This window comes from Podarcis melisellensis (assembly GCF_964234715.1).
Source record: "Podarcis melisellensis genome assembly, chromosome: 1".
NCBI classification, from domain to species: domain Eukaryota; kingdom Metazoa; phylum Chordata; class Lepidosauria; order Squamata; family Lacertidae; genus Podarcis; species Podarcis melisellensis.
The window spans coordinates 87,608,808-87,630,468 of NC_138528.1; the positions used below are offsets into that span (position 1 = coordinate 87,608,808).

Consider the following 21,661-nt stretch of genomic DNA (forward strand, 5'->3'; position numbering starts at 1 on the left):
TGCGGAGGCCAGTAAAAAGTCATCCAAATAATGCGTCACCCCGCCCAGACCGGTTCTATCGCGCAAGGCCCATTCCAAGAATGAGCTGAAACACTCAAAAGCCGCACAAGCTACCGAGCAGCCCATGGGCATAGCCTTATCAAAATAGAATCCCCCGTCAAACTGAAAGCCCAGCAGCCAGAAATCCTCAGGATGAATTGGCAACAAACGAAAAGCCGATTCAATGTCACACTTGGCCAATAGGGCGCCAGGCCCAAACTTCCTTATCATCTTGATCGCATGATCAAGAGAGGCATACTTCACCGAACAGAGCTCCGGGGGAATTACGTCGTTAACCGACGTACCACTAGGATGAGAGAGGTTATGAATTAGGCGAAACTCCCCCGGCGCCTTCTTGGGAACTATTCCCAAGGGTGAAATGTGCACATTAGGAAAGGGGGGGTGGCGAAAGGACCAGCCATACGACGTAAAGCCAGCTCCTTTTCAATTTTCTTACGCGCCACACCAGGCATGTCCTTAACGGATTTCTGGTTCCTAGGATTCTGGGCTACAGGGGCCACAACCACAGGGATCCTAAATCCCAGCGAAAAACCATTACTCAAATAAGACGCTGACTCTCTGTCTGGGTAAGATTCCAGTAACGCCAGTAACGGCTGTAGCCGAACCGGAGTATAGGCCAAGGAAAAGATATCACTTTCCTGCTCCGGGAACAGGAGGCTGGGCAGGGACCTTGGGGGGCTGCTGGGGGCCCCCTCCCCTGCGAAAGGGCCGCCTGGCCGCAGAGCAAGCAGAAGCCGAGTGGCTCCCAGAGCATTTGTCACAAAGGTGTGCGTATTTACAGGCTTGACGTTGGCAAACGCCCTTATTAAAGTCCCAGCAGAACCACTTGCGCCCAACTTTTTGGGTGGCAGGCTTGAATTTTTGCAACTCAGAAGCCTTCTTCTCAATACGTGGTGCCACATAAGTGGTCCACACATCCAAGTCCTTCCTGTCCCAGCGGGCCGTTGGTATCTTGGCAGCCCTACGCCTAAAGTTCTGGTCATATGATAATGCAGCAGTCTCGCCAGCCATCGTAAAAGCTGAACGAACAATAGACAGATAAACCCACAGGTGCAGAGACCTCCTGGGATACGCTGCAGAAACACGCCAGCGAAAACAGAATCCTAGACCGCAACTTGGAAGACAAGTGGGCACCAGGAATAATATCCCTAGCAGAATTGGTGGAGACTCTTACGTCAGGCACCAGGACCCCTTCTTGACACTCCTGTACGGCACCATACTTGGCCCTATGAGAATTTGCCCTACGCTCCCAAACCCACTTTGGCAGCCCCGACGACTCCCCGTAGCCCCAGTAAAGCTTAAGGGGGGCCCCCTCATCACTGCTAGAGCTGATGGAAGAAGTACCTGAAGTGGAGGACGATGTGTCCCTCCGTCTCTTCTTAGAGTGCCTCCTGGAGCCCCTTTTACGGCGACGATGCCCACCGGAAGAGGACCTTGGAGGAAGAGGAAGACTGTCTTCAACCGAAGAATCCGATGCTTCACCCTGTTGCACTGCACCTGGGGCTGACTGAACAGAGACAACTTGTGAATGAACTGGAGCAGAACGCCCCAGCGCTGGGGGCCGTACAGGTGAACCCTGTACAGCGCGGCCCCAGGTCGATGCGCGTCTCCTGGCGCCGACCCTGGCACGACCACGGCCCCTCGGCACTGCATCCTGCGATACAGGCAGCACCGAAGGTTGGACCTGCGGAGCATCAGGTTAGCCAACTCCGGCTGACAGTGGCTCCCCCTCTTCACTAGATGATGATGCAGGAGAGGAAACATCCACCGGGGGAGGCGGGAATGCTGATGATGTTGACGGGGTCGAGCAACGGTGCAGCAAGCCATCCATCTCCGCCTCTACCCTTGCCAGTGTCACCGGATCGCCAGACAAACTTGAAACCATAGCCTGGATGCATTTCAAGGACTGGCCAGGCTGCGGAGATCGCAAGGCCTGGGATGGGCCTTTTATAGGCCGCTTCGAGGAGCGGGCTGGAACAGGCCTTCCTGCTGCCTTCTTAGGAGCCATTCCTACTACTGGTGAGAAAAGAAAAGAAATTAAAATTAAATAAATAAAACCAAATAAGATCTTTAAGACGCTAGAATCTGCAAGAAAATGAAGCAGGATGAATTAAATAGTTAATTAAATTTATGACCTAGACTATAAAATGATGCACCAGTAGACAGGAGGCAACCACTTGCTTACCGAATATGCAACAGATCGGTAATCCAGGAGCAGCTAGGAAGAGCACCAGCCACCAAAATCAGAAGCTGTCCAGAAGGGAAACAAACCACAACCTTGTGCTCTTTAGCAGCACACACACCTACACTAGCCGTCCAGGCTGCGTGCAATTGAAGAAATTAATTGCCTGCAAACAATCAACTGCCACAAGAGGCCACAGTAGTACCAATTATACACAGCCTAGGATAAAGCAACCACCAGGCCCTGCAATTACTAGGCCTGAACGCTAGAGGCCACCACGTGGCCGAGAGAAATCAAAATGGCGCTCCCGCCAAGTGAGGCTGCAAAATGGAGGCCTCTCAGCACTCCGCTCAAATCAATGCCCCTCTGGGGACAACCAGCGGCACCCAGCCCCCCAGCAACACCAGGTCGGCCTCCCAGGGCCTGCTCCAGGGCAAGGTAGGTCACCCTTAGCCAGGCAGCCAGCCGCAGGGAAGCGAAGGCCCTGAATAGCGTTTACGGGGGGGGAGGAAAAAAGGCCCAAAAACACAGGCCGCGGCACGTCGCGGCACGAGCGCGCCCACCCCCCCACAGAGCGCGCACCCCCGGCTCTCTCGGGGAATCGGGGCCCCGCTTCGCCTTCGGAGGCCGATGCAGGCCTCTCCGGAGCCTCCGGAGGCCCAGGAAAGGCAAAATCGCGGGGCGGCCCCGGCGCCCGCAGGCCCGGGCGGCGGGGGGGGGGGATCGCGCGAAAGCCGCCCAGGAGGCCTTCTCCGGCACCAACAGAAGCCTGTGGGGAAGGGAGGAAACGAAGCAAGGCCCAGCAGGGCCAACTTCAAATTGCCGGACAAACTGAGAAAAATGTTCCCCTGACTGGGGATCGAACCTGCAAGAGGGCAGGGGAATTGAGGGAAAGCCCTCCCCACACGGCCCCTGGGCCCAGGCCGAGCACCCCCCCCGACTAAATTAAAGGGAATTAAAACAAAAAGGGAAAATAAGTCAAGTGGGGGAGGATCTTTCAGCAACAAATTAAAGAAAGAGGAGAAAATAGAGGAAGAAAAACAAAGGGGAGAGGTATACGACCCAAACTTCTGCTGTAGTCACTCAGAGATCCGATGAGATCCGATGTCCACAGCAAAAGAGAAAGAGAAAGCTGTGGACCTTGCTTAAATAGCCACTGACCCACCCTTAAATTTGCAACATCAAATTTCCCCAGTAACCAGATCCTCAAATCTAAACAAGCCCTGGCTTTAACTTGCCTAGCAATCATGGGGTGCCTTGCATAGCCCCATCCGCAACCCGTGCTCTCCTTTTAGTGAGAACACGCTTTATGCATTTGCGTCCTAATCCTTTGTTTCTCATCAGTATGGCTGATGGCTGATTTGAATGTTATGACCTACTCCCTGCAGAGACAGCCACAATGCACTTATCCGTATTTGTACTTCTCACAGTCAGCATAACTTTTAAATCCCACTTACCCTGTATGCTGTCCCATACTCATGCAGTGTCTGTATATCCCTAGGAGTGCCTGCACTGATAAAGCCACTCCCGAACTAAGGAGGGGGGGTGGGCTCACGCCCTCATCCACATTTTCAATTGGCTGGCGGAAGGGGTGGGCCTATCTAAGGGCACTTAAGGTCAGGGCAGCCCTGGCTCGCCCCTTTTCCTTCTTTGCAGCAGCCGTGGTTTCCCACCCACCTGCCATTTAGGTGTGCATTTGGACTTTGCTATGGGCTTCGGCTGGTCGCCGCAAGGGGCCTGGTAGGAGTTTTTTCATTTGGCTAATTGGCTGAATTTTGAAGCCACTTGGTTTTTTCGCCTACCTCGTAGCAAAACGTCACAACTCATTGGTTTTGGCGGTTAGGCATTGGCAGGGGTATTGTTATGCAAATGAGGTCGGGGGGAGGAGCGCCATCACCTCCCCCAATTCTTGAAGGGTAGTTCGTTAAAGGACTCGGGAGGCATCGCCTCGTCCGAAACCTACGGAGGCTAGGGCCTAAAGCGCGCCCCCGAGCGGTAACCCCTTGGGGAGTGCCTAGGGATGTGCATCTCGGGGGCTCCCCCTGTTGGTGCTTAACCCTTCCCGGTTATACCGGATAGTCTGTTAGGGCCAATGCCTAAGGCCAATACCGCTCTTACCTGTAATCAATAAAGTTGTGGCCATTTTTCGCCCATTAACCTAAATTCTGGTGTCCGGTGTCTTTATTTACTCCATCTGTGGGAGGGGGCGGGAATCGCCACGCAAGCACAGGCATCTATGGACCAATGTACAAGCAGGAAGTATTTTTCATTAAACAACAACAACAACAACAAACGCTCTAATGTATAGAGTGCCAACAAAGACATACATTTTTTTAAGAAGCAGCATCTGCATGAAAGCATGGGCCTTAGATAATGTCAGCGTTAAGCATGTGAGAATATTTTTCATTTGTAAAGGAAAAAGAAAGAGGGGTGCTACCATTAGGCAGACTGAGACAGCTGCTTGCTGGTAGATGCCGGAGGTGCTGAGGCGTTGGAGGACAGAGCGATGTGTGCCATTCAACCTACCCTGCAAGTCCTTAGCTAGGTTGCTTTAAAATGATGATGATGATGATGATGATGATGATGATATATTTATACCCTGCCACTCTGGGCAGCTCTCAACAGAATATTAAAAATGCAATAACACATCAAACATTAAACCTAAACAGGGCTGTCTTCTAAATGTCAGATTGTTGTTTATTTCCTTGACATCTGATGGGAGGGCGTTCCACAGGGTGGGTGCCACTACCGAGAAGGCCCTCTGCCTGGTTCCCTGTAAACTCACTTCTCACAATGAGGGAACCACCAGAAGGCCCTGGGAGCTGGACTTTCGAGCTTTACTCGCAGCAGAGCATTGAAGGAGCCTTTACTTAGAAGGGGATTCTTTTCTCCAGTAACTTCTGGAAGAATATTGCTGAAATAGGTTCTCCCAAAATCCAGGGGATTTGGACCATAAAAGAAATACTTGCCCTTTAATGGAAGGGGGGGGGGAGAGGAGGAAATCTCACATTCTCACTTCTGCTAAATACCAGGGAGCAAAAGGCATATAAACTTTTAAATGTTAAAAGTCAGGATTTTAAAATCAATGGGGTATTTAATAGAATCCAGCTCAACACATACAAAAGCAGGGGGAACGTGACTGCTGAATTTAGAATAAAAGAGTATAAAAGGCTAGACATAGACCTAATTAAAAAGAGGCCAGCAAAAGGGGAATTAAAATAATGTGGCTGATGATGGCTCCCATAATTATGGATCAAGTCTCAGTGTCGGAGAAATTCATGGATGAAAATGCAAGCAATCTTCTAAGTATACCATACAAATCTTTAAACACATACACACACAAACATAAACACACACAAATGTGGACTCAACATTGGTAATTAGACCAGAAATTAAACCAGCTGTGGAAATGTAAATGGAGGGAAATTGGAAGAGGGTCAAAGTAGTATAACACACTGAATGGGTGCAAAACAAACAGCTTTACAACCAAGTCCTACACACATTTACTTAGAAGTAAGTGACAGATTAGTTTTTGTTATGTCTTGTAAATTTCTGGTAATATTTTGCTTTTATATTTTGAAGAACTTTATCATTTCTATAAGACATCTGTTTTTGAAAACTGAAGTTAGCTATTTAGGGTGTGGGTGTGCAAGTAGTTAGCCTTGCCTAGGGCACCAAGTAGCCTGGCACCAGCACTGAATCTGCCTATGCATGGATCACAACAGAAGCAGACTACTGGTATTGTTTCCAACCATGCTTTGTGTGGAGAGGGGGGTGGGAAGCCATCAAGTTTACCATGTGATCTTGGGCCAGTCACCAGCTCTCAGGGAGGGTCAAACTACAGTGATTGCAGTACAGCTAAAGTTCCTCTTCTGAAGCTATCAGATAACAGGGACCCAAATTTTAAAATAAAAAAGTGACACTGGCAAGCCTACACTTTGAAAAATACAAGATCAAAATATATTTTCTTACAGAAAATATATTATTCAGCTTCACAACAACCATAAATGCCTTGGTAGGGGAACCCTTCTTTTCCCCATGATCTCCAAAGCCTTAGTGTTCTGGATGTTGTGGCTATGTCATTCACCAGAATCAGAGAGGAAGGGACAGGTGCCATGGGTATTTAAGTGCCTGCCATGAGTTAGCAACATTTTCTCTGTAAAAGAAATAAAATGAAAAGCGGTCCTTTCTGTGCCAAAGCAGACTATGCTTGAGTGTAGATAAAAATTTCCAAGAAATAAATGTTGGAACTGGGAAAAAGGAGGTACATATTATTATTTAGGCAAATATTGAGGCAAATTATATATGTGGGTAAATACATATAAATGTAGAGTTAGTTGGAAGGGGCCATGTGGATTGTCTAGTCCAAATTACAGGAACCCACAACCCTGGGATTAAGAGTCTCATGTTCTACTGACTGAGCTATCCAGCCATTGATGTTGACATTTAGGAGGGGAACAAACCACTATCTCTTTTGTCAGGGGTAAACTTACATTCTTACATTTTTCCACTTCTTAAAATGGAGTCTGCAGGAGACAGCTTAAAATGGAAGTTAAAATATGCTTAACAGAACTGTCATAAATAGGTGAGAACACCACAGTCTGTCCAGAAGGAAATTTTGACAGCATGTGTGTTGCCTAGAGCTGTCTTCTATCCGTCAACATCCCCTACCTGTTGGGGAACATCTGGTAGGGAAAGCACATAGCTATTTACCAGTGCTACTTCTGAGTTTCTTTCTAAGGCCCTCCTCTGTCTTATTTGATCAAAAGTGTATTACCTGATGGCAATGAAAATAAAATTCACAGATATAATGTGCTGCTGTGCAATAGGTTTGATTTCCCTAACATTTGACAGTTTTGCGGGACAGATTCACAAAGTTTTCATATTGTACAAATGAATCTCAAGAACATCAGACTGTAACTCAGATATGGGAAAGGATTGTTTTGTTTCCTGCAGTGAGAAGCAAATATGCTAGGGATTAGACTTAGTGGTTTTGAAGGATCAGGCCCAGCCATCCTTCTAAATGCAGAAGGCTTTGCAGAATAGCATCTCTAGGTATTGAGTGAAGTGAGAGACTTTTGCCTAAGAACCTTGATGCTCTGCAGACTGGTGTAACAGTGAGTAAAAAAAAAAAAACGTTTTACACACACACATGGGTGCCAAACAAAATTGACCAAGGATCAGCCAACTCTGTTTTCCAGAGTTGGTTACCACCCAATTCCATATATCATAACTCTAGTGACTGCTCCATAGGCATAGTAGCAATTTTTAAAATAAACTTTAACTGAGCACAGTATGCCCTTCCCTTAATTGTTGGCCACCTGGATTCAGTACAAAGAAGAGCCGCTGGCATTCCTGATGGTCCAAAATATAGCTACTGCACTTAAATGGAGTTTGAATCAGAGCCCCAAATTTCAATGCCATAGAATATTTGAGTAAGCATTTTGCTACCAAATATCTTCAGTGCCTTTCCTTATTGTAATAGAACTTCATCAATGTCCCTATGGTTTTCTGTGCTTTGACTTTCATTGCCTCCATATGACACTTTCAAGAGAGGGTTCATTAAAGAGTACATCCAGATATCTAAATAAATGAGTTTGTTCTATAGCAGGCATAGGCAAACTCTGCCCTCCAGATGTTTTGGGACTACAACTCCCATCATCCCTAGCTAACAGGACCAGTGGTCAGGGATGATGGGAATTGTACTCTCAAAACATCTGGAGTGCATAGTTTACCTATGCTTGTTCTATAGCTTACTGATCCAAGCACCATCTATACCTAGGACTGTATCTGCCAAAAATCACAGTATTGATTCTTAGAGTAATTTATAGATAGGCTTTCCTGTTTACAGTATGCTGAACACCTCCAAGAGATTAGTGAGGCCCAATCCAGAAAGAGAGATGAGCACTAAATCATCTGCATACATTAAGATTAGTATCTTTCTGTCCCTAATTACTGGAAGTGTGAGTTTGCATTGGCTAAATATGGCACTCTATCATTAATATACAAGCTTAAAATTTTCTGTGTCCTTGTATAGTTCTTGGAACACTAGCAGAAGTCTTCAGTTGATGTTGGCAATCTGAAGTTTCTTCCACCGCCTATTTCAAATAATAGAGTCAAATGCAGCAGAAAGGGCAATAAAGGCTACATAAAGACTTATTGTTCTTAGTATGGTTCAGAGTAAAAAAACTGTTCAATGTTACTGTGTCCTCCTCTGAACCCCACTTGTTCTTCATGAACAATGTGGAAGGAGATACCATGAATATAGCTTTGAGGAGATATTTAGCATGTTAACTAGCTGACAGTTTTGTGGATCATTCTTATATATTTTCTTATAAATCAGGAAAATGATACCCATTTTCCATCCAGAGGGCATTTGGTGCTTGTTGTTCATGGTGGTAAATAAGCCAGCCAGGATAGGCATCCATCATTCTATGTATTCACTATAGAGCACAGGTGGGAGCATATCTTCTCCAGAAGCTTTATTTGATTTCAGGCAAGAAATGAGGGCCTTTGTGTCATTACAGGAGAATGGTTGCCATTTGGTTAGGTTTCAGAAATCCTTATACACTGCTGGGACATGTGATTGCTCAGTTTGACCACCAAATATATTGGAGAAAGATTTAACTCAATCAGAGGCAGGAACTGAGGCTTCCTGTGATGACCTCACATCATTAAAACCCTGGGCCACCAGTTCCCAGAATTTGTCTTTCCTCTGTTCCTTTACTCCTAGTCCCAATTCCTGGCCCTGTGTTTCGTATATTCAGCTTCTTAGTTTACAAGAACTTTGCCAAATGTATTCCTACCTTCTGTTGCCAATGCTATAGAAAGTTGGACAAATTCAGCTTGCTTCTTCGTGTTTCCTTGGTGAAAAATGTTCTACAGTATTGGGCTGGACAAGGCAGTCTCGCCTTGTGCCCAAGCTCATCTCAACCCCTGTTAATCAGTAATTAACGTTCCTTGCTTGTGTACACATGCAGAAAGAATCAGACTTTTAATTACAGCCCCTGTCTTAAGCAACCAGTTGCTGGCTTTCACTGTTTATTTCTAATGGTTCAGATAGAAGAAAAGCAGTAATTGTCTGACAGCTGATTCGTAACATTAAGTGCACACATTTCACCTTGCTTCCACTGCCTTAGGTTTGCAACACAGAAAGAGAAGCCATTTCCATTGGGTTCACATCATGCTTCTTTGGCATCTACTAAAATGCTTAGGATTTTAACATTCAGAGTATATTAATAACTCTAGAATCTGGTACCAAAGTAAGACAGCTGGCACTGCAGGTACCTGGAATCTAGGTCAAATTTAGCAAATTAGGATGGGGCCCCAATTTATTTAGGTCACTCCTGTTGTATTTTAAGCTAGCTTGCTGGGAATCCTATCAGAGTCAGGGACGACTGAAATTTCTATTCCTTTTCAACATACTAACATTGTGATTATTTTAAAAAGCATAATGTGTACCCTTGATTTGTCACTGAAGAAGTAACATCATCCCCAGCTACATGTTTTTAAGCTAAATATTATCCTACTTTAAAACTGTAGGCCATTAGATAGACTAACAATGTAGTTGCTTATCCACTTACCTAGGAGTAAACGCCAAACAAATCAATGAGATTTACTTCCAAGTGGACAGTCCTTGAAAAACCATGACAGTTACTTCTAATAAACATACTTAGGAATGGGCTATAAAATACATATGAGTCTGAGTTCATTATTCATGTGTTGATCATGGTCAAGGTCTTGTGAATTATACAGTCCTTTTTTTTAGTGGAAAACAGCTCTTGCTGCAAAATGCCAAACAATAGGGCCCAAGGACAGCTCCAGAAGCCCCATATAATTGAAAGCTTAGTCATTCAATTTGCACAAACATAAGATCAATTTTACTAAATGTTGTTAGTCTATTTAATTTAATCCAATTCCGTCTTCATAACACTTTTAGACAACCCACTTCCTTATTGGCACTATCGCAAAAGCATTTGTACAATTTTACTTTTGTTGCCCACTTAGCATTGCTAATGAAAATATTGAAACAGCATGAGTTTCAAAGTTCTGGGGACCCAGTGGATTATTTTCTACCAAGTGAAAGTTGTATTTCAGTTCAACTCCTTTAAATTTCTTCTTATCTATTTTGTGATACCTGTATGGATGCTTACTGATGTAACAGGTGCTAGTCTCGACTTTTAACATAGTTTATTTCTATGGATCATGGCATTAGAATAGCTGATAGTTAATATAAAGTATAACCCTTATGAGCCATTGGTCACCTGGTACAAGCTGCTACCTCCTACAAGATCTGTAAAGAACAGCTAGCATCATGACCCTAATTGTTAAATAAGATATCAGAGTAGGAATTCACATATTTGCCAGGGAGTTAACTGTTTGTCATACATCTGTAAGCAGGAACCATACTCCAAACAGATAGTGAAGATCACTTTTAAGGTAAATTTATGATTCAGATATTACAGAGATACAGATGTTCTCTTTCCTAAATTAAGGCCATGTCCTATTTACTTCAAACTTATCTCACAAAACATAATAGTAAACCAGAAGGCACAGAAAAAAGTTCAAAGGATTTGGGGCCATGTTATTCCCTCACTAAGCAAGCCCCCCCCCCTTCTCCTTAGTCAGCATCAAAAATATGCTTAAATTTCAGGTTTTCAATGATTAGGTGGCTCACAGCTCACACAAAAAGTTCTGTTCCTCTTAGTAGTATGTATTGGGTCTATACACATGGTGGTGTCATGGACTGGTTGAACATAGAGGAATGTGGGGAGGAACCAGCTGAGGAACCACCAAGGAAAGAAGGCTCAGAGCCTGGGGTGTAGTGGCAGGACAATGATGAGTGGTCAGAGGAAGAAGAGGAAGAAGACTGAGAAGAGGAAGTGTTGGAAGCTGAAAAAATAACGGGACTTAGTGAGCTGGGAGACTCTGTGGCAGAAGAAGTCCAGAATAAGGCAAGTGGGAGGAGAGAGGGCAAGAGGCAGAGATGAGTCAGGCTGGTGAAGAGTCATGGGTATTTTTCCTTTGTACTGTGACAAGTTCCCACCCCATCTTCCAGAACCAAAAGAGGGCTGAAAGGGGTGGAACAGAGCTAGGCTGCACACAGGTGCAGTCTCTGATTGCTGAAACAAGCCCTGGAGATGAAGGGACACAGATGACTGTGGGGATGTGGGGACTTTCAGTCTCGGCAACTGATTCATTGAGTAGGACCTACCGGGGATGAGCTGCTGTGCAAATTAGGCCTAATACTCACCCAAGTCTGTGAAGATTATGTTTATGATAATGAAGAATTAACTCCAACTTTAAATGGTGTGATTTACTGCCAGCTGGAATGACAGAGGACGAGATGGTTGGACAGTGTTCTCGAAGCTACCAGCAGGAGTTTGACCAAACTGCGGGAGGCAGTGGAAGACAGGAGTGCCTGGCGTGCTCTGGTCCATAGGGTCACGAAGAGTCGGACATGACTAAACAACTAAACAACAACAGTTGCAATCCTATGGACACTAACTTGGGAGTAAGTCCCATTTAATCCAATGATACTTAATTTTAACATGAGCATGCATTAGATTAGGCCATAAATTCAAAAGGAAGGAGCAGCATTCTTTGGGTTCCAGGTCCTGTAGCCAAATAAATGTTCACCAGCCCACTCTGCTTAGCAAGTAAAGCACTTTGCCCTTCATTTTGCTGCCTGCCATCCGAGGGCAGAACCCATTTGCAGAGGAAGATCACAAATTGGTGTTCTTGTCCATTTTACTGAGAATATTGCTACATTTCCTGGATGACAATTTGCATAATATAGCTCATCATGCCACCTCATACTTATAAATAAACATTGCTCATTATTCTCTTTATGAATAAACATTATTTCCGAAGTGGAGTCACTGGGTTAAGGGCTTCACTTGAAGTGATAATCTTTCTGACAAGTGTTCTGAATAGAAATGGGAACGATTTCTAAAGGATTCCAAGAAAAGAGTTCAGGAACCAACATATGAAGGGTAATGCAGATGGAGTTCCCTTCCTCCACTGATTATGGCAATCACCATGCTACATAGCCACACAAAATTAGATTGTGTGGCTATGTAGCAGAATACATTATTTTCTCAACAATGCAATTATAACATGTTTTTGATCGTGGATGGGAAACCAGTTTGAACTCCAACTGCAATGAATCCTGATCATTGGCCATGCTGGCTGGGGATGATAGGACTTGGAGTCCAACAATATTAACCACAGATAATATTGAGAGCCACAGATTATGCACTGCTGTTTTAGATGCATTATGTAATATAATTTATTGGTAAGGTGCGCTCTCTCTCTCGTAATTTAAAGACAAAAGCTGGTATTCTGGGACAAGGTCATCTTCAATAACTAACTAAAGGCCTGTTTAATAATACTGGTAATGAATACTGAATTTTTGAATTATGGTGCTGGAGGAGACTCTTGAGACTCACATGGACTGCAAGAAGATCAAACCTATCCATTCTTAAGGAAATCAGCCCTAAGTGCTCACTGGAAGGACAGATTGTGAAGCTGAGACTCCAATACTTTGGCCACCTCATGAGAAGAGAAGACTCCCTGGAAAAGACCCTGATGTTGGGAAAGATGGAGGGCACAAGGAGAAGGGGACAACAGAGGACGAGATGGTTGGATAGTGTTCTCGAAGCTACCAGCATGAGTTTGACCAAACTGCGGGAGGCAGTGGAAGACAGGAGTGCCTGGCATGCTCTGGTCCATGGGGTCACGAAGAGTCGGACATGACTAAACGACTAAACAACAACAATGAATACTGATAATCATTGTGCATGGTGCTTTAAAATATAAGTGGATAGGTCTCTGTTCTGTCTAAAATTGGACACAGAGGGACAAAAGAAGAAAGGTAGAAAGCATAGCTGTCAAGCGTCCCTTATTTGGCGGGACAGTCCCTTATCCCAGTGCCTTGTCCCGCTGCTGTCCCTTATTGATGAGGCTTCGTTTGGCTGCTGGCTGGGCTTTCTGCCTTTGGCTCGGAGGGGCTCAGAAGTTGAACATACCTGTGCCCGGAAAATCCCTTATTTTGGCTGCTGATCCCTTATTTTCGAGGCTGCTGGTCCCTTATTTTCAAATCTGTAAGTTGACAGCTATGTTGAAAGATGGAAACAAAGATAGGTGAGGGGAAAATATGAGTTTATTTCACATATGTAAACTTATGCTTAGTTATGGTAGGGCAGGCCAATGTGGTGCCTTCCAGATCTTGTTGGACCCCAACACCCATGAGCCCCAGTCAGCATTGGCAATGGCCAGGAATGATGAGAGCTGGAGTCCAACAGCATTTGAAGGCCACCACATTGGCTGCCTCTGTGGTAGGGTACTGGATCTAAGTGTTGTGCCAAAAACGTCACAGTACAGGTGAGTTTTGAGGAGAGATGAATTAAGAGAAGTTACTTCACACATATGGTTTCAAATATGTAAAACATTAAATTTGAATGTGAAGAATTGAAATTTGTTAAGCCCCCAAAACACTTAAAATGTGATTTGTCAATGAGGGAAACATGCTATGAATGATATGGATACTTAGCAGAGAGCCAGGATTGAGTGTAGCTCTCTATCAGGGATACACCCAGTTGCAAACTGGGGTTATCTGCCATATAATATGTATAGAATGGCTGTGGTCCAATGACTTCAGGCTCTATTTCTGTCCTAGAGTCATTGCAAAGAGTTCAGCAAGTGACTGTGTCTCAGTTCCCCATCTAATTGAAATAACACTGTCCTATTATCAAGGGCCATTTAGAAGATGAATTTAGAAGATGTGGTTGTAAAGTACATTGCTGCTATATATGATTAAAAAAAAATCAATGGTACCACTGTCCTTTGTTTCACCATGACCAAGAAGAGATGAAATTATGAATTTGGAAGCACCACTTTGTTATGCAAAAAAGCCCACAGTGTGGAGATAATATTGACCATAACTATGTGAAATAATCTGGAAGATAATGCAAAGTCCTACAGAAATGCTGGATAGCAGTAAGAGATGTCAGAAAATGTATCTCTCTACTACTGTGATTTCTAGAAGCTGAGCCTAATGTGCACAGTGTAGTAGTGTAGTGTACAAGACCAGGCAAAAGGCAATAGATATGTACCAGCACCTCAGATCTTCAGTTCCGGTATGAATGCCAGTTGCTCAAATTTACATTAAGATCTCATTATATATCACATCTTGCTTCTTTAGCCAAGTAGGATTATTTCATGCAACTAGGCATGGTATTCATGACAGTGAGCTATCCACATTAAGAAGCTCTTAATCCCTTATCTTGTCAGCATGAGAAATGAAAATTGTTAAAGCTCAAGCATCATCCCCAATTTTAGACTGACTGCCCCATGTTGCTAATTGTACTGTAATGAAATGGGCTGCCATCAGACTGAATTAATCAAGTCCCAAGGGAGCAACTTTAAAAAGAGATCAGTCCATGAGAATAAATTTTACATTCTACTCAGTAAATAGGAAATGTGTTTTTTTGGCTAAAGACTAGAGGCCAAGGCCATTCAACCAATCTGCATCTAAATGTCCATAGTGTAAATCAGGGAGGGGGAACTTGTGGCCCTCCAGATGCTTCTGGATTCCAACTTCTATCAGCGCCAGCCAGGGAACGGGAATGATGGGACCTGTAATCCAGCAACATATGGAGGGATACACAGGCTCCTCTTCCATAATTTACATAAACTGCAGCTCTGTGTTAGTGCAAAGTTCCCTGACTTCAGAATTCAGAATCCAAGCTTATAAACCAACAGCCCTACTCAAAGATTCCAAAATCCTGACACACAGGCTGTAGGCAGTATTGTGATACTTGGTGCCTACATTAGGTTCTCCAGTGCCATACTTATATAAAGGATTAATTTGCTGAAAGAAGTGGACCCCTGATTCTGTGACATCAGAGGAAAACAGCCCATACAATCAAAGCAGAGAAATAAAAGTTAAGTAAGGATAAATAGAACCCCAGGCCCTTTGGACTGAAGGTTATCTTGTATCAGTATTTAATACAAATGAGAAAGTCTTCTCAGAGTTTCTAGTGGAAGGAGTAAACCCTCAACATAAGGGACTAGAACTGAGGGGAGGAACTATTTTACCTTTGGATTATTAAATAATCTATGGCCTTTTAAACTGTGGGGAGTGGTTATTTTGTTTGACGGTATGTATTTTGTTGTGATTTTATATTGTAAACCAGCCTGTGATCTTCAGATGAAGGGCAGTATAGAAATTTAATAAATAAAAATAAAATTGTGTTTGTGTTTTATCCCACTCTGATTCCAACTTGGGGCACCAGGCTTGGCCCAATCCATCTTCTTCCCCCACCAAGCTCTATTATGCTCTACCTGTTGCTCTGAGCCCACAGTGAGACCATTCAAATGTAAATAAGTATCATGCACAATTATGCCAATAGAGAATGTTTTGGTCCAGCTGTCACTGACAAGCATCCCACCTGAAAGAGCTGAGGGTGGGGGCAAGCTCTGTTCCGAAAAGTATATTTCAGGTATCCAGGGACCAGACCATATTGAAAAGGGCACACTTTTAAAAGCAGGTGTTTTAAAAAGGACATACCAAATGTGCAGAACTTGAATGCAAACTTTGCACTAATTTTCAAAAAATCTGTACAAAGGGACAAAATAGACCTATGATTGAGCACCAGAGAGACTGAAATGCTATGGAGTTAGCTACCCATCCCTCTTCAAGAGAAATGGCACCCCAAGAGTCATAAGAATGTTTTCATTGCCACCAGAGTATCTCTAGAGTTTTGGGCTCTCCCACTTTTGCCTCATACACCTCTCCCCACGACGCCGTCCTGTGAAATGCCATCTCCCATATACAGAGCAGAATAGCAGCAGGAGTCCGAAAAGGGATGGCTTCCAGGGTGGCCATAAAGAAGGAGCCAAAAATAGGTGCACAACAAATAAAGTCCACAGGCAAGGAGGTAAGGAAAATAAATAGGTTGACAGGAAAATAGGTTTCGCAGGGATGACAGAGCTGTCCCTATTAAAAATGAAAATGGACCATTGTGAGTGGAATGGATTGCTACATTAATATTGCATTGAGAGCACCGCTAGAGCCCTGTTAATGCTGTCTGAAGAGACAGAGGCCAGGTATCTGAATGAGGTCCACAAATCTATATTTCAGCAGTCTTGACCCCAGTGTGTCAAAGCACAATGGGAACATTGAAGCTATGGGTCTCTCAGCAACAAACATAGATGTGATGTATCTGGTTTTGTGCATATGCCTCTCTCTCTCTCTCTCTCTCTCTCTCTCACACACACACACACACACACACACACACACACAAAACTTCCCAGATTCATTGTTCCTTTATAACCTATATTCTGTACTGTTATTGCACATAATATTCCCCTCATCAGCAGTAACTGCACACATCTAGAAGTAATTTACAAGAGAAGTAGGGGAAACGATATGCTTTGTTTCCACACTTAACAAATAAATAGCTGTGAGGGAAATAACAAACCTGTTAGCAATGTGCCACCTGTATTGTGCATTTAATAGCTTGCCTGTTGAGTAGTCAAGTGTGAGTCACAGGAGGAATTCTATGACCAGTTGTTTTCCTGGCTTTAGGTAGAGAAAACTCACTGTTTTCAATGTGTCCACTCTCCCTCTGCAGACACATTTGTCTCCCACTTTTTCATTGTGTGGCTATTCCCGCCCCCTCCCATAGAATGGAATAAATAAAGACACAGGACACCAGAATTTAGGTTAATGGGCGAAAAATGGCCACAACTTTATTGATTACAGGTAAGAGCGGTATTGGCTTTAGGCATTGGCCCTATCAGACAAACCGGTATAACCGGGAAGGGTTAAGCACCAACAGGGGGAGCCCCTGAGATGCACATCCCTAGGCACTCCCCGAGGGGTTACCGCTCGGGAGCGTGCTTTAGGCCCTAGCCTCCATAAGTTTCGGACGAGGTGACGCCCCCTGGAGTCCTTTAACGAACTACCCTTCAACATTTGGGGGGGTGATGGCGTTCCTCCCCCCATCTCATTTGCATAATAATACCCCTGCCAATGCCTAACTGCCAAAACCAAGGTGTTGTGACGTTTTGCTACGAGGTAGGCGAAAAAACCAAGTGGCTTCCAAAATATAGCCAATTAGCCAAATGGAAAAACTCCTACCAGGCCCTTTGCGGCGACCAGTCGAAGCCCATAGCAAAGTCCAGATGAGAACCTACAGGGCGGGAGGGTGGGAAACCACAGCTGCTGAAACGAAAAGAAAGGGGTGAGCATGGGCTGCCCCGACCTTAAATGCCCCTTACAAGTCCCACCCCCACTGTCAGCCGATTGGCTGGTGCGGTGAATAATGAATACTAATGATCCCGGGATTCCCTAGTTCCCGCGGGGCTGCAGCCAGCCCTGCGAGGGTGTTAATGGGGCATGAGCCCGCAACCCCCCCCCCGGGATGTCGGGAGTGGCATTGTAAGGGATCATGGTCAAATTGCATCATGGATGATGCATGTGGTCCTTCCCTCCTCAATCTATATTTTATCAAATATTGCATTGTATCATAGTGATGTTCAGCTGGGCAACTACTGAGCCACTCTCAGGCAAGTTTATGTTCCTTTGACACTAAGGACAATATAGTAGGATTGGATGATGTGGAAGAGATGGCTTAGCACAGGGTTAGATAAATATTTATCAGAGTACAGGGATACAGTCCAAGTCAATGAAACTGTGAGGAAAGGCTCGGGGAGATTTCCAAGAACCAGTTAAAAAAGCCTGGGGGGCACATTTTGACATGTGTCATGAGAATCCAGATGGTTTGTTGCAAGGAGGTATCACAAGAATTTGTGAGAACACATAATGCTGGGGAGGGTATGGGGCATGCACAGAGAGAGGAGGGGGAGAGGTTCCATTGCATAAGCAGAAATCCTTGCAACCCAAAGCCACAACCCTATACATCTCTTATTCCCATTGAGCTAAGTGGGACTTATCTATGAGTAGAGACAGATAAATAGACAGCTAAGTGGGGCATTGTGAAGATGCAATAATAGAATCATAGTATTGTCCAGTTGGAAGGGACCCTGAGGTTCATGCAGTCCAACCCCCTACAATGCAGGAATATGCAACTGTCTCATACAGGGAGCAAAACTGCAACCTTGGTGTTATCAGCACCACACTTTAACCAACTGAGCTATCCATATTAAGGGGGTCAAAGGCCCTTTAACCTCTATAGCTGGCACCCATGGCTACCCTTAAACATGCTTACTAGGAAGAAATTAGGAAGAAACAATGGAACTTACGTCTGAAGCTTCCTGCTCTACAACTTTGCCCTGCAGCTTGTGGACAGATGGCAAAAAGGAGATGGGGACATGCTGGAAAAGGGAGGAGCTTAGAAGAGCCCTCCCACTCTCCCTTATACAATTGTCATCATGGATAGACACTGAACATTCTAGTAGGGCTACAATTATAGAACAAATAATGTGTGACCATGTAGAATCTTAAGTGTAGGAAAGGCAATTATTATGACTCCCTGATTCACAGTTTCTATGTGCAAATTTGCCAGGAGGCTGGCAGATTTCTGCACAGCCATTCAGAATGTGTAGGAGCTCATATCTGGGAGCAATTATTACTAGCACATTCATCTGTGAGTGTTTACTATAAATTTGTTACTTAAAAGATGCTTAACCTCTAGTAGCAGCTAGGTATAGAATTCCATTATCACCTAGCCATTTGTCTATGATTTGTGTCAAACCAAGTACACCAGTGTTCAACCTTCCCCGTTGCTCTTATAATGAAAGTTAGCAAGAAGCGCCTATTACAGTTCATTAACTCCTTTAGTATTTGTTGCTTGTATTGTTTGCTCTTTAGTTCACTGTTACAATTAATATTTAACTTTCATTACGCAAAGGCCACTTATCTGTGTTAAAATTCTATTTGCAGGGTTTCTGTGTCAGAGCTCTTGCCTTGCTGGTTTCATCAGGCACTACTGGCATCTGAAACCCAATTTCCTTTGCTTATCATGTTAATATCACAGGCAAATTTCTGAAAGGTGGCTTGTTATTCTTTCATCTATGTAATTGATAGAGATAGAAAACCAAGAAACCCCACTATTTGCCTCTATAAGCCATTACCCATTGCAATTTTATTTCCAATTTCCAGCCAATTTTCCACTCAGCTTGCTGTTTCTCTTTGGTGCTTTTTTATTTATTTACTTTTAATCTGATTCAGCCTTGCCTGTAACTATTTGAAATTAAAGTACAGTGAACACAGTGTGAATAATATTATTTCCATTGGCATTTCTAAGGCACTTAGGTAATGTTATCTGCTCACAAATATCCACATGACAAAATATAACATGGAGCTGGCATTCTGACATCGTTTACTCCCAGTTAACTAATTCGTAAAATTATTGAACTAACTCCTGTTCTTCTGTCTAGCATGCCATGCTTGTGAATAGGACCCCTGCATAACATCAAGGCAGATGGTTACTATAAGGATATTTCAAGGGTTTGGATCAGATTTATTTTAGATGTTAGCAACAATGTAGAATGCATCCTCCTTTTTACTCAAACATTACTTCTTATATGTTCCTCTTCACTATCACAAAACACAGTATTCTTAAGGAAGCACACTCATCTTGGTCCTTCTGCCTAGGCACAAATGGAGACATTTTGTTCCAGAAAGCAGACACTACAAGTGTCCCTGTTTTCCAAGGACAGTCCCAGAGGGCATCCTGGTTTCTGATTTGATTCAAGAATGTCCCGCTTTTCCTTAGGAAGTCCCTATTTTCATTGAAGAAATGTTGGAAGGTATGGAATGGGACGTCCCTGTTTTCATCAGAGAAATGTTTGAGGATATGAGAAAGCAGACTAAGCTGAGAGTTAATCACCCAGGGCAAGAAAGCAGCAACTGAGTTTCCCCTGGCTTCATTTCATGTGGTCAGTATCTCAGGCAAAATCCAGAACTCAACTATGCAAAATGAGCTGGGGTGCACTGGATTTTACACATCAAGACCCTCTTTGAATATGGCACCCCTAAGTAGGCATTTGGGGTTGTCAAAGGCAGGACAGGTGGAATGTGTCTAATACAGCTGCTGATACAGCTCAGAGTATGACAGCTGAAGCAAGCAGAACATAATTAAAAAAAAAAATTGGGGGGGGGGGAATGTCCAGTAGCACCTTAGGGACCAATTAACTTTCTTCTTGGCATGCACACAAAAGCTTATACCAAGAAGAAAGTTGGTTGGTCTCCAAGGTGCTACTGGGCTATTTTTTTTAATTTTTTAAAATATATTTTGACTGCGTCAGACCAACACGGCTACTTACCTGAATAGTTAAATTTGTAAAGTCATCCCTTGCCTGGTACCCTACTGCAGATCATATGCTAATGAATGTCGTTGTGCTCCTACCTTGTTTCTGGGCTTCCCATGGACATTTGATTAGCCACCATGAGAACATGATGCTGGACTAGATGGGCCTTTTGTCTGATCCAGCAGGGCTCTTTCTATGTTCTTAGGATCCTCTGCTGGAGGAATTCATTCATTGCGAATTCCATTATGAACTGACCTGATTCACACTATCTGGGTTAACGTGTGAATCATGATATTGTTATGCGCTGAGTGTTCACACTTCCTTATTCATTTCAAAATCTATATTTCTAGGGATAAATGTGATTGTAAGAGAAAATGTTTAAATATGCATATGAATGCTTTTTTTTTTTGCATGGGTTTATAAATTTAAAAAGCACATTGCAGATTAATGTAGAAATGGGCTAGAGTGAACTGATGGATAAATACCTGCAGAAGGGTGGAAACTGACTGATCCCCTCACATAAATAAGCCACACCACCATCAACTGAACACAACCAACCAAGCTCGGGAACCCCTAACCCCTCACAACATCAGCATCAACAAAAATAAATAAATATGCAAACAAAGGACCTACCCATGTGATGCTGACACAAACCCCCACACTAAAAATAGGCAATAAAATGAAAGAAGATCCCCATTTCTCTCCCCGTTCTTCTGCTCCAACTGCAAGATGTCTATGACAGAAGTGTCTCTCATCAAATGTAAATGAACTGTGAAAAAGAATATGAATTGAAAATGGAGACAATAGTTGTACTGCTTCCTGTTTATCTGTTTGCTTTGTAACACAAAAAACATTTAAAAACTATTTTTTTAAAAAGAAAGAAAAAAAGAAACAGACTGATGCACTTGTCCCTAGGATAAAGTCGCATTTGGAAGTAATTAATATGGGAATGCTGATGATGTGGGTTGTATTTGGCATAGAAGAATCTTATTGTCATCCATGTGCAGAACTATATTTCCCCATGAGATGCTATGTGGTTTATATCTCAGACTCCCAAGAATGAGATCTCTATGTCACTGTTCATCGAATCATTGAATTGAATGGGACCCGGCGGTCTCCCAAGTCCAAGTGTACACT

General features: G+C 43.7%; 1 long non-coding RNA gene across 2 annotated transcripts in view; it reads right to left on the minus strand.

Moving 5' to 3' along the window:
• The window catches only part of LOC309355364, a 45,181-nt gene extending 26,629 nt beyond the window's left edge, over positions 1-18,552 (minus strand). The window contains exon 1 of one of the 2 annotated variants that reach the window (XR_014162518.1): positions 18,515-18,552. This is a non-coding gene — a long non-coding RNA (uncharacterized lncRNA). Of the gene's footprint in view, positions 1-9,048; positions 9,119-18,514 lie in introns of those variants that run through there. The other variant, XR_014162519.1, reaches the window with a different exon arrangement.
• Between the last annotated feature and the right edge of the window lie 3,109 nt (positions 18,553-21,661).